Below are 13,219 nucleotides of genomic sequence, written 5' to 3' on the forward strand. Positions count from 1 at the left end.
TATGCTGATTTATCAGTTGTGTTTTAATTGTTCTTCATGATATTTTATTTTATAATTTTATTGGATGTAATTCATATCAGATGAGATTTTTTTTAATATTTTTATTTCTTATTTTCAAAACTATCCCCTCTCCCAACTTATTTTCAAAACTACCGTCCATCTCAAAATTATCGATTCAACCGATAATTTCACGGCCACCTTGGTGCTGAGGTGGCGGGGGGAGAGAAAATCACCGGCTGCATCAGCGATTTCAAAAATCGCCATCTCAATCGGTGATTTCTCTTTTTTTTGTGTGGAGGGCAAATGAAGGGCGGAGGGGGAGGGGGTGGGGTTTGGGGGCCGGTGGGGGGGTGGCAGGGCAGGGGAGATGGGGCCGGCGAGGGTTGTGAGGGGTGGGGTTGCGTGGTCGGGGATGGCATGGGCGGCGCAAGGGGCTGGGGGGTGGAGCATGGTCGGGGGAGGGCGGAGGGGTTTGTGGGGGGTGGGGGTGCGTGGTTGAGGGAGGGCGGAGGGGGTTGTGGGGGGTAGGGGTCGCGACTGGGGGTGGCACGGAGGGTCGGGGGGCATGGGGGGCCAAGGGTCAGGGGGGAGAGGTGGGTCGGCCGAGGGGGGTGTGGGAGGAAGGGAAGGGAGAAAACAAGGGAAAAAAAGAAAAAAAAAAGAAAAGAAAAAAGAAGAAAAAGAAAAAGAGAAAAAGAAAAAAGAAAAGAAAAAAATAAATTTAAATATTCTTTTATAATGAAATATTTAAATAATAATAAATTTAAATAAAAATAATAAATATTTATTTATTTACTTATTCATTTATATTTTAAAAATATCTATAGTGAGTCAGCCATTCAAAGGGCAACTTTCTAGAAAAAATATTTTTTAAATTTTATTTAATTATTTATATTTTTATTAATAAATAATTTTTTTAAAAAAATAATATTTAAAAATATATTTAAAAAATATTATTTATTTATTTATTTATATTTATTTATTTTATTTTTTTGATTTCTTTTTTCTCCCCCGACGGCTCCGTGTTGAGCACGCATTGTCACCCCTCTTAGCGCATATCAGAAAGTTGATTCAAAATCATGATTGTTGCTGTACCTTGATGACGTCAAATTATTATTAATCAAATTATAATAATTTATTATTAATCATATAATAATAATTTATTATTAATCAAATTGCTGATTTGATACTACTCTATTTTCAGATACAAAAGTTTGGACGTGTAAGATTTTTTCAGGTGAATGTTCGAGAGTCAAATAGTTTCAAATTCCAATAAAATTTAAAACCCAACTTACGAGTCAAGTCAGAATCTATACAAAAAATTTAAAAATTTTTTAAAATCTTTGAAAATAAGAATCATAGTTTCTTTGAGGACTGTGCAGGATACCTATTTGCAAGTTTTGATACAGAAAGTCAGGACATGTAAGATTCTTCCAGATGGATGTTCGAGAGTCAAATGATTTCAGATTCTGATAAAATTTAAAATTTTACTTACTAGTTAAATCAAAAACCTATACAAAAACTTTGAGAATTTTTTGAAGTTTTTAAAAATAAGAATTATAATTTTTCTAAGGACTACACAGAGTATCTGTTTACAGGTTTTGATGCAGAAAAAAAAATACGACAGTGACTTGATTACAAGAGCTATGTCATATCTTTAAAATATAAAAAAATAAAAATACAAAATACTTATTGTGAATACAATATTTTCAGAATAGACATGATATGAATACAATATTTTCATTCAAAGTATTAGGTTTTCAAGTCTTACACTTTTCTTCTTTCTCAAGCTATCAACAGAAAAAATGGTTGCCATTGGTTCAAACACTCTAGGAAAAAGTCAGAGACACCCCGACGGCTCTGCCAAAAGAAGAAACTTACAATTTAATCCAATTGCCTTGCCTCTTATCTGAAGAATGCCTGCTTTGGCTGCAACAAAGAGGGGCACTGGTGCTAGTACATAAAATCGCAACCCCGGTGATGTTAGTATTGAATCTTGATGGTAATTTTTAAAATATTTTTAAAATATTAAACAGTCTTTCTTCTTTAATTTGATTTGTAGGCTAGACTTGCTTTTTTAATTTGATTTAATCCTTATTAAAAGTGCCGCTCCAGTGCAGCTCCATCAGGGAAAAAAGACTATCTAAGAACCCTTGTGTGGCCTATGTATGGAGAATATGAGCACTCTATGTGTGGCCTATCATTCTGACGTCACCAAGGTGTAACAGGCTGAGTGATGCTTAATGAGGATGAGGATGAAAAAAGCTCAAGATTGCTACGAAGGAGCTTGAAAATGAAAGCAGTATCAAACTAGCAATTTGATTAATAATAAGTTATTATTATTTGATTAATAATAAGTTATTATAATTTGATTAATAAATATTTAATATCGTCAAGGTATAGTGGCAACAATTGTTCTGAGTCAACTTTCTGATATGCACCAAAGGGGGTGACGGTGCGTGCTCGATGCGGAAGTCAAGATGTGTAAGTTATTATTATTTAGATCAATGCACTATGGCAAACCAAATATAGTGATCTTAGATCATTACAGATTAGATCACCTCAGGATTTGGATCACCAGTGATCTTAGATCACAGCGGTGATCCAAATTGAATCACCAAAAGATAATTTAAAATATTATTTTTAAAAAAATAATTTGAAAATAAAAAAATAAAAAATATTAATTTTAAAATAAATTTTTAAATACTAAAAAAATTAATTTTAAAAAATAATTTGAAATCACATTGGATTGGATAATTAGTAATTAAATATTATTATTTTATTAATAAAAAATATTATTATATGATTAATAAAAATATTAATTTTATTTAGTGATAAATATTATTATTTGATTAATAATTAATTATTATTATTTGATTAATAATTAATTAGAGGGGTGGTGGTGGTGCTGCACAGGTCAGCGGGGGGGTGGGATGAAGGAAAGGGAGAAAATGAGGAGAAAAAAGAAAAACAAAAGAAAAGAAAAAAAATAGTAGACTTACTTTCTTAACTTGATTTAATCTCTAATCCCAAGTACCCTATCTCCTATACCGGCACCTTGCCTATCCATAATTTGAAAAAAGAATGATAAAATTTAAAATATATATTTTTCAAAAATAATTTGGGAAAAAATTAATACGTGGGTGTGGAGGAGCGACAGTCGGGCGGCCACCTCTCCTATGTGCCCCCTCATATTTTTTAAAATTATTTTTTAAAATAATACTTTATCATTATTTTAAAATTTAATTATTTTTATTATAAAAAATAATTTATTTTTGAATATTTTAAATATTTTATTTTAAAAACTTATGATTTCATAATAATTTGATAATATTTTATTTTAAAATATTATTTTCTTCCTTCCCTTCCTCCCACCCCCAACCGACCTCCCTCTATCGGTGGTCGACCTGCGCGGCACAACCGCCGCCCCTCTAATTAATTATTAATCAAATAATTAATAATAATTCTTCATTTTTGTATCTTTAAAAAAATATTTTTTTTTATTTTTTGCTCTTCCTTCTCCATCCTCTGCATGCCACAACCCATGGCAGGGTTATAGAAATCGCCATTTAAAGAAATTTTAATGAGAATTAAATCAAGTTAAGAAGGCAAGTCTATCCTAAAAATCAAATTAGAGAAGAAAAGCTGTCTAAAAACTCATAGTAGGGGAGAATATAAGGACCTTATATGTGGCCTGTTATTCTGACGTCACTAAGGCTGTCTAAGCTCAAGTTTGCCATGAAGGAGCTTGAAAATGAAAGCAGTATCAAACCAACAATTTGATTAATAATAAGTTATTATTATTTGATTAATAATAAGTTATTATAATTTGATTAATAATAATTTGATATCATCAAGGTACAGTGGCAACCATGGTTCTGAGTTAACTTTCTGATCTACGTCAAGAGAGGTGACGGTGCGTGCTCGATGCGGAGCTGTAGAGGGAAAGAAAGAAATTAAAAAAAATAAAATAAAAAATATAAATAAATAAATAAAATATATATTTTAAAATTATTTTTCAAAAATTATTTTTTAAAAATATTTTTGAAAAAAAATTATTTATTAATAAAAATTAAATAAATGAATAAAATATAAAAAAAATATTTTTTTTTCAGAAAGTCATCCTTTGAAAGGTTAACTCACTACAAATTTATCACTAAATAAAATTAATATTTTTATTAATAATATAATAATATTTTTTTATTAATAAAATAATAATATTTAATTACTAATTATCTAGTCCAATGTGATTTCAAATTATTTTTTAAATTAAAATTTTTTTAGTATTCAAAAATTTATATTAAAATTAATATTTTCTTATTATTTTATTATTTTTAAACATTAATATTTTCTTATTATTGAAAAATTTATTTTAAAAATTAATATTATTTTATTTTTATTAAAAGGATCAAAATTATTTTTTAAAATTAAAATTTTCTTAGCATTTTAAAAATTTATTTTAAAATTAATATTTTTTAATTTTTAAAATTAATTTTTTTTATTTTTTATTTATTTATTTTTTCTCCTTCTTTTCTCCCTTCTCTTTCTCCCAAACCCTCAACCGGCCCGCCTCTACCCCCAGGCCCTCGGGCCCCCACGACTCCGGCCCTCCAACCCCCCGCATCACCCGCACCGCCCCTGGCCGCACATCCCCACCTCCTATAACTCCCTTCGCCATCGCCCAGCCACGCACCCCCTCGGCCCCCCTCACCGCCCATGCCGTCTCCTACCACGCACCCCCACCCCATGCAACCCCCATTGCCCCCCATCTTCCCCACCCATGCCACATCCCCGTCGACCCCCGTGCCACTCGCCACTCGGGAGCCAAAGGGCAAAAGCGGGTCGATCGAGGGTTTTGGAGGAAGGAAAGGGAGAAATGAAGAAAGAAAAAAATTAATTTTAAAAATTAAAAAATATTAATTTTAAAATAAATTTTTAAAAAATAAAAAATTTTAATTTTAAAAAATAATTTTGATTTTTTAATAATAATAAAATAATATTAATTTTTAAAATAAATTTTTAAATAATAAAAAATACTAATATTTAAAAATAAAAAATATTAATTTTAAAATATTTTTTAAATACTAAAAAATTTTAATTTTAAAAAATAATTTAAAATCACATTGGACTGGATAATTAGTAATTAAATACTACTATTTTATTAATAAAAATATTATTATATGATTAATAAAAATATTAATTTTATTTAGTGATAATTTTTTTATTTGATTAATAATTAATTAAAAGAGCGACGATGGTGCTGCGTGGGTCGGCCATCGATAAAGGGAGGTCGGCTGGGGGGGTTGGGAAGAAGGAAAAGGAGAAAGTAATATTTAAAAATAAAATATTATCAAATTATTATCGAATCATAGGTTTTTAAAATAAAATATTTAAAAATAATTATTTTTTGTAATAAAAATAATTAAATTTTTAAAATAATGATAAAATATTATTTTTGAAAAATAATTTAAAAAATATGAGGGGGCACGGGGGAAGGTGGCCACCCAGCTGCCACTCCTCCGCGTCCACCTACTATTTTTTTTAAAAATTATTTTTAAAAAATATATTTTAAATTTTATTATTTTTTTTCAAATTACGAACAAGCAGGGTACTGGCACAGGCAGCCGACCCATGCGGCACCACCGCCGCCCCTCTAATTAATTATTAATCAAATAATAATAATTAATTATTAATTAAATAATAATATTTATCATTAAATAAAATTAATATTTTTATTAGTCATATAATAATATTTTTTATTAATAAAATAATAATATTTAATTACTAATTATCCAATCCAATACGATTTCAAATTATTTTTTGAAATTAAAATTTTTTAAGATTTAAAAATTTATTTAAAAATTAATATTTTCTTATTATTTTCTTATTTTTAAATATTAATATTTTTATTATTTAAAAATTTATTTTTTTTTAATTTTTAAAATTAATATTTTTTTCTCTTTAATTACTTCCTTCTATTCCTCCCAAACCCTCGGCTGACATGCCTTTGCCCCTCGGCCCCCCATGGTGGGGGGTGGCATGAGGGCCGGTGAGGAAGAGGGGGGGGTTGCAAGGGGCAGGGTATGCGGTCGGGGCCGGCACAAGTGGTGCGATGGGTCGGGAGGTCAAGGGGCATAGGGGGTCGGGGGACCGAGGGGCAGAGGGGGGTCAGTCGGGGGGGGGTGTGGGAGGAAGGAAAGGGAGAAACGAAGGAAGAAAAACAAAGACCAGGGGTATTGCTTTCCTTTCTAGAATATGCATTGCCAGGATCTTGATAAACAAAGGCGATTTCAAAAATTGCCAACTCAATCGGTGATTTCTCTTCTCCTTTTTTTTTGGGAGGGAGGAAGGGAAGGGAGACAGCTTCCCTTAGATCACTACAGATTAGATCACTGCACTATGGCAAATCAAATATAGTGATCTTAGATCACTACAGATTAGATCACCTTAGGATTTGGATCAATAGTGATCTTAGATCCACGGTGGTGATCCAAATTGGATCACCAAATGCCCCCATTATGCTCTAGATATGCATTTACAAATATAGATAAAGAGCCTACTATTGCTGCTACTGTAGAAAGACCTATGAAAATGTGTTCTAATGCTGTAGTGATCTTCTGATTAGTGTATGTTTTCTTCATCTTTGTATCTTTAAAAAAATAATTCTTTTATTTTTTCTTTTTCCTTCCTTCTCCTTCCCCCACATGCCATAACCCATAGTAGGGTTCATTGAAATTGCCACTTGAAGGAATTCTAATGAGAATTAAATCAAGTTAACAAAGCAAGTCTAGCCTAGAAATCAAATTAGAAAAGAAAAGCTATCTGAGAATCCATGATAGGGAAGAATATGAGGACCCTATGTGTGGCCTATCATTCTAACGTCACTAAGGTTGTTTAAGCTCAAGATTGCAATGAAGAAGCTTGAAAATAGAAGCAGTATCAAACCAGCAATTTGATTAATCATAAATTATTATTATTTGATTAATAAAAAATTATTATAATTTGATTAATGATAATTTAACGTCATCAGGGTACAACGACAACCATGGTTTCGAGTCAACTTTCTGATCTGCATCAAGAGGGTGGCGGTGCGTGCTCGTCGCAGAGCCAAGAGGGACAAAAAAATAAAATAAAAAATAAATATAAATACATAAAGAAATATATTTTTAAACCATATTTTTTTAAAATTATTTTTAGAAAGACTTATTTATTAATAAAAATATAAAATAAATAAATAAAATATAAAAAAATATTTTTTTACAAAGTCACCCTTTGAAAGGCTGGCTCACTACAAATATTTTAAAATATAAATAAATAAGTAAATAAATAAATACTTATTATTTTTTTTTTAATTTATTATTATTTAAATATTTCATTACAAAGGTATATTTAAATTTATTCTTTTCTTTTTTTTTCTTTTTTTCTTTTCTTTTTCTTCTTTTTTTTTCTTTTTTTTTTCTTTTTTCCCCTCCTTTTCTCCCTTCCCTTCCTGCCACCCCTCCCCGATCGACCCGCCTCTCCCCCTGTGGCCCGTTAGATGTATGTCCTAAATGCCAGATTGGCTGACATATTTCTGTACAAATATAAGGATAAATTTATAATTTTCACTATAAATGAATAAAAGAATTATTCTACTATCACATTGTGTACATTATGTCTGTGATACATCCTTTGAGTTAGTAGAAATGTTAATTCATATTTTCAAGAGTTAAAAATTTAAGGTATGAATTTACATAACTAACTCATAAACAGTTTCTGACCATAAGATCATCACGAGGATGGTGATCGATCTGGAAGGTTGGTGTACGATCGCTTTCTTAGGGTAGATGTATCTTGAGTCTACGGTGTGGAGACACCGAAGCGAGAGTATAGGTATTCATTGAGAACGAGAGTACTGAGCATGACCACCTCGAGCAGTCATAAGGAAGTCTACCTTCTCGTCGATGACTAGCTCGATGCTGCAGCTGTGTATCTAGCTCTTTGACCTGAGGTGCATCGACAGTTCACCTTAAATGTGTTATAGTTTGACTACACCATAACTCGATCTCCTAGCCATTCAAAATTCTGAGGTGTATGTTGGCTGTAGCATATTCATTGTAGGAACCAGATTGTACCAAGATGGGATCTATCAACCTCGGTAGATAAGAGGAGTAGTCCTATAATGATCGAAAGATTGAGTCCTTAAGCCCATGGCCATGGCAGAGTGAAATAATGAAAAAAAAAATTTCATTAAGGTTTCACATCGGACTTGGATCGTTCGATTGATTCATATGACTGATGTTGGGTTTGACGAGTTCACCTTAACCCTAATTCAGTCGAAAATCATGATAGAGGAACTCAATTGCACAGGTAGCTGCATCGAGAGAATCGTCTTCATTTCTGATGGGTTGCCACCATATACTGTTAGATGTCACTGATGAATTTTGGGAATAATTAGAATGATATTGATGATCAATTATTCTAAATTGTCTGAATCAGAAGAGTTTTGGTCCATCGAGAGGAGTTTCGATGATATCGATGATGAGATCACGACATGTCTTATTACCATACAGAAATGAACCTAACTGGATCACACAAACAAGAGTTAGGGTCTGGATGTCATCAATTGAGCTAGCCTAGTTCGATTGATTTGGATTAGATCCAATTAGGTTCAAAAAAATCGTGCTAGCACACGATTGAGCCTAACTTTCTCCTCGTGTAATCTTTTCTATCTCGACTGAGCCAAATATGATTTGACTCACCCAGAGAACCTTGAGAAGGTTTCTCTCAGTCTGACTGGAGCCAGTCCAACTCAGAAAGGATTTGTCTTAATTCATGAGATGAATTTAAGACAACACCTACTAATTTCTGTCACCTGCCATTTTCGTTTTAGGACATCAGTCAAACGTTGACCCATGGACGTTGGACTGAAGGCCACTTGACAAGAGGTCATTGGAGAGTTTTTGTGGAGTGTCCACCTGCTAATTTTACTATCAAAGTGGGTGCCATAATCAGATATGGCGTGCGTCCCAAGTGGATAAGGATAGAGTCCCATGAGATGAGGACTCTATGCCTTGATCGACTCAAACTGTTGGGCGCCAATCTCACTGTGTTTATCCAGTGTTGGCGCCAACAGTAGGAGAGTTTGGTGGGGTTCTTATCTAATATGATCATATGACATCACTCCACCAATTAAAATTTTTTCAAAAATAATTAAAATTTTCTGATTGGTCGAATGATGTGGCACTGCATGGCGCAGCAGGGTCTATTTAAACCCTGTCTGCGCCTAGGGTTTTGAAAATCTGCTCAATACCCAGCAAAAATGTGAAACCCCTCCACTTCTCTATGCCCCCTCTGCTACTCTCCCTCTCTTCTTCACGTCCAAGAGGTTGGGCATCCATCTGGTGCTTGTCCAAGATGTGGTGGCTCCCTGATCAGAAGGCTGCAGGGATTTATCGAGAAGCTACTGCTCCAACTTCAGAAGATCTTTTGAAGATCTTGCAGATCAGATCTAGATCTGATTTTTGGAGTAAAGATTCGTGAGGAGAAGACGATCCAGATCCTGTTCGAGTGGATATCGGTAGAGGCCAGACGACTGCGTGGCTATTTTAGAACTTCGGGCATTGCTGCTATCATCTACAGGATAATCTAGTTACCCTAGAGGTATTCCTCTAATCCTCAAATTTTAGATTTAATTTTAGATTAAATATCAGATAATAAAAATTAAATTTAATAAACCTTATATCTGAAATAAAGTAGGATAATTTTTTTTTTAAATATTCCGTCCCAGATCTCATTAGATCTGGAAGATCCTAAAAGGAAAAAGTCGGTTTTTCCTTCACTCGACCCCCCGCACCACCCCTGGTCGTGCACCCCTACCCCCGGCAACCACCTCCGCCCTCCCCCGGCCACGCTCCATCCCCTGGCCCCCCGTGCCTCCCATACTACCCCTGATCGCGCACCCCCACCCCCCACAACCCCCGCCGCCCTCCATCTACCCTGCCGGCCCCCAAACCCCACCCCCTCCACCTCCACCCTCCGTCTGCCCCCCACAAAAAAAAAAAAAAAAAAAAAAAAAAAAAGAAATCACCGATTAAGTCGACGATTTCTCCTCCACCGGCCACCTTAGCGTCAAGATGGTCGTGAAATCTCTAATTGAACTGACGATTTTGAAGTGGACAGTAGTTTTAAAAATAAATTGAGAGAGGAGGTAGTTTTAGAAATATAAAATAAAAAATATTAAGAAAAAACTCTATCAGATATATCTATTCATTCTATTAAAAAATATTTAAAAAAAAAATGATATCAACGGTTGAATTGTGCTTCTACCGCAATCCAACATCGATGCTGCAAAAGAAGGTCAATCATTTCCTCCGTGCGAGAGATACAGCCCGATCCCTGAAGGCAAGCCAGCAAGTGGCGGATCTTTTGCTTCCATCTCAACTCTGGCCAGCTGAGCTCAACCCGTACGGGGTTTCGAAAGCGGTCACTTCACCTGAAACCGAGCAAAGTCGCCCATGTTGGGCACCCCACAACCCATCCCAGCTCTCTTTTCAAGTACAACCATCTTACACTAGTTGCTGCCCCTCGCGTCAGCCTTCAGCTGCCATTTGGTACGGAAGCGTTCATCGATGAACTCTGATGATGGTATACCACTTCATTTCCTTCGGAAATAATAGGATGGGGATGCATCGACACGACCTTCCCCTGCCCCACCACCCAGCACCACCAACAACAAAATATACCCATATAATATATAATATTTTAAAGAGACTCAAATCCCTCTCGCTCTCTAGGTACATTACGCTAGTTCCATCCCTCGATGGGCCACCGGACTTTTTATACCGTCCTACCCCGCGAATGCGACGCCCCCTCGGCCCTCATCCCATTCGATCCCCACGTATTTTGTCGTATCTTTCGGATGGTGACCCCGCGTATTTTGGCACCCCGCGCTCTTTCGACCGAGAAATCCCTTGAGATTTAGCTTTGCTCGCCACTGCCCCCTTCCCCTTGTCCGTCTTGCCCGACCCAACCACTCGATGAGGGGTGGTACGTTCTGGCCTTGATAGGAAGGGAACTCCGAACAAGGAATGCACAAGCCTTGTGGACTGTCTATATGTCGCCAGGTCTAACTCACATAGCTGGCTGATAATTAACAGGGCATGTTGATTGCCCTGGACGTGTCTTACGTTGTGTTGGATGAGATTTTGTATTGATGCGGAGGTAATTATAACTTTAAAATTAATGAGGATCCAAATCAAAATATCATGGAGAGAGAGCGTAAAGTAGTCGCTCCAGTCCTCCAATCACATCCATCCATATATTGCATGATGGCCATCATTGTATGCTTGCGCATGTTAAATTTTTTTTTATCTCATTGGATATATAGTGTGGGACATATGCAATCACAATCATCATACAATACATGAAGGATCGAGAATGTAGGGCCAGACCTCTCTAATCTAGTGCTGGATTGGAGGTGATCCTTGCTCCAATTTCATTTAGCTAATAAGTACGAATTGTCGTAGAAACAATGATTGCAAGCTAGATGCAAAAGAGTTCACTAATACATATATGGTATGCATTTTAGCATATATATATATATATATATATATATATATATAGTGCGTGTCTTAATTTTTAGACATGTAGTTGCTTAGCCAAATCAGATGGGTGCAAGAAAAATTGACGTCTAATCTACCATCATCTCAACCCTTGGGTTGTTGAGAAATTGATTGAAATGATGAAACCCACTAGCCAAGTATCCCATTCCAACTTGGTGCAAAAGGGACAGCTTTAACCCATGGACAAAGCACTTGTACAATGGCATGCTACATGAACTAGATCGATTGTGCCGACCTAAGATCCAAAATAAATACTAAACAAAAAAATATTTACAAAAAATTACAAAAAAAATAATTGTGAAAGAAAAAAATTAGGAAAGAAAAATAAATTTATTCAAAAAAATAGATCAAAACCTCATAGAGACCCCTCACAAAAGAATCTTAATATGCACAAATAATCTCTTCTCTCTCTTTTTTTCTATACTCTTCCATATCGTTCTCTACATAGTTTTCCACACATATATCAAAGAGACACCAAAAGTTTTTTTTAAATAGAGAACCATGTGGATGAGAGTTTAACTCGTATTTGAACAAATCAAAAATCTACTAGAACATAAATTCTAACAACCTTTAAAAAAAAATAATTAAATAAAATAACTTTAAAAATAGAATTCTAAAATCATTAAAACTTATGATCAACTAAAGATAAAATCCTAATTGCATTAGAATTTGGCAATGAATCTCAACAACACTAAGCAAGACTTCAAACAATCATTTAGTATCATAAGTCAAAATCTCATCTTATACCAGCATCATTTTCATCTTCCAATTAGTTTCGTGAATGAAACCATTAGCTATAGAACCATGCAAGTGCCGATATAATGGTAAATATTCACTACACAACTCTAATGCACAAGCATTAGGAAGCTTGTTGACTATCAGATATTCACACTCACTGTCATACATCGAGGGGAGTTTGGTCTTTTTGTAAGAAGATGTAAAATTAAAGTTGTATTTATTAAAGCAGATGCTTGGAGGAAAACAGCATCACAATCTCTTTCCCAAAGAGAAAAGCTCCAACTCCTTGATAAAAGGATTCCCTAATCCATTATAGAAAATGGGAAGAATTCTTGAAAAAGCAAACTTTGTCCCACAGAAGATATAATGAAAGAAAATGCTTTGTGAGTCCGCCATGCACGCACAAAATATTCTTCGTATCCGCAATTTTGCTAATTTCATAATCAACCTACACCTTTATAGCAACAAATATGATAGGTTGCACCAATCTCCGTATGATATGTCACAAAAAAAAAAAAAAAAAAAAAAAATCCATATGCACTAATGGAGGAAAACTTATAGAAACATCCATTTGTAGATATCAGTCATTCAACTCTCATCTCACATCAAAGCATAACTTACCTGATTTATTTCATCGCCATTCAAGATCAAATTATTTTTAAGTAACATATCGACTCCAAAAAATAAAATTTTGTTAAAATGGAAAAAGAAATGTGCTTCATTGTTCAATCTACTACATCAAAATTTTATTTTAAAATAGATAGACAAGTTACAAAGTTCAGCAGAATATAAATTATCATAGAGATGATGATCTAATGTTTCCCTAGGGAATTTTAACAAATCGAGTAAATAAACTAAAGTTATTCATTTTTCAAAAT

Source organism: Elaeis guineensis, chromosome 4 (assembly GCF_000442705.2).
Source record: "Elaeis guineensis isolate ETL-2024a chromosome 4, EG11, whole genome shotgun sequence".
In the NCBI taxonomy this organism is placed as follows: domain Eukaryota; kingdom Viridiplantae; phylum Streptophyta; class Magnoliopsida; order Arecales; family Arecaceae; genus Elaeis; species Elaeis guineensis.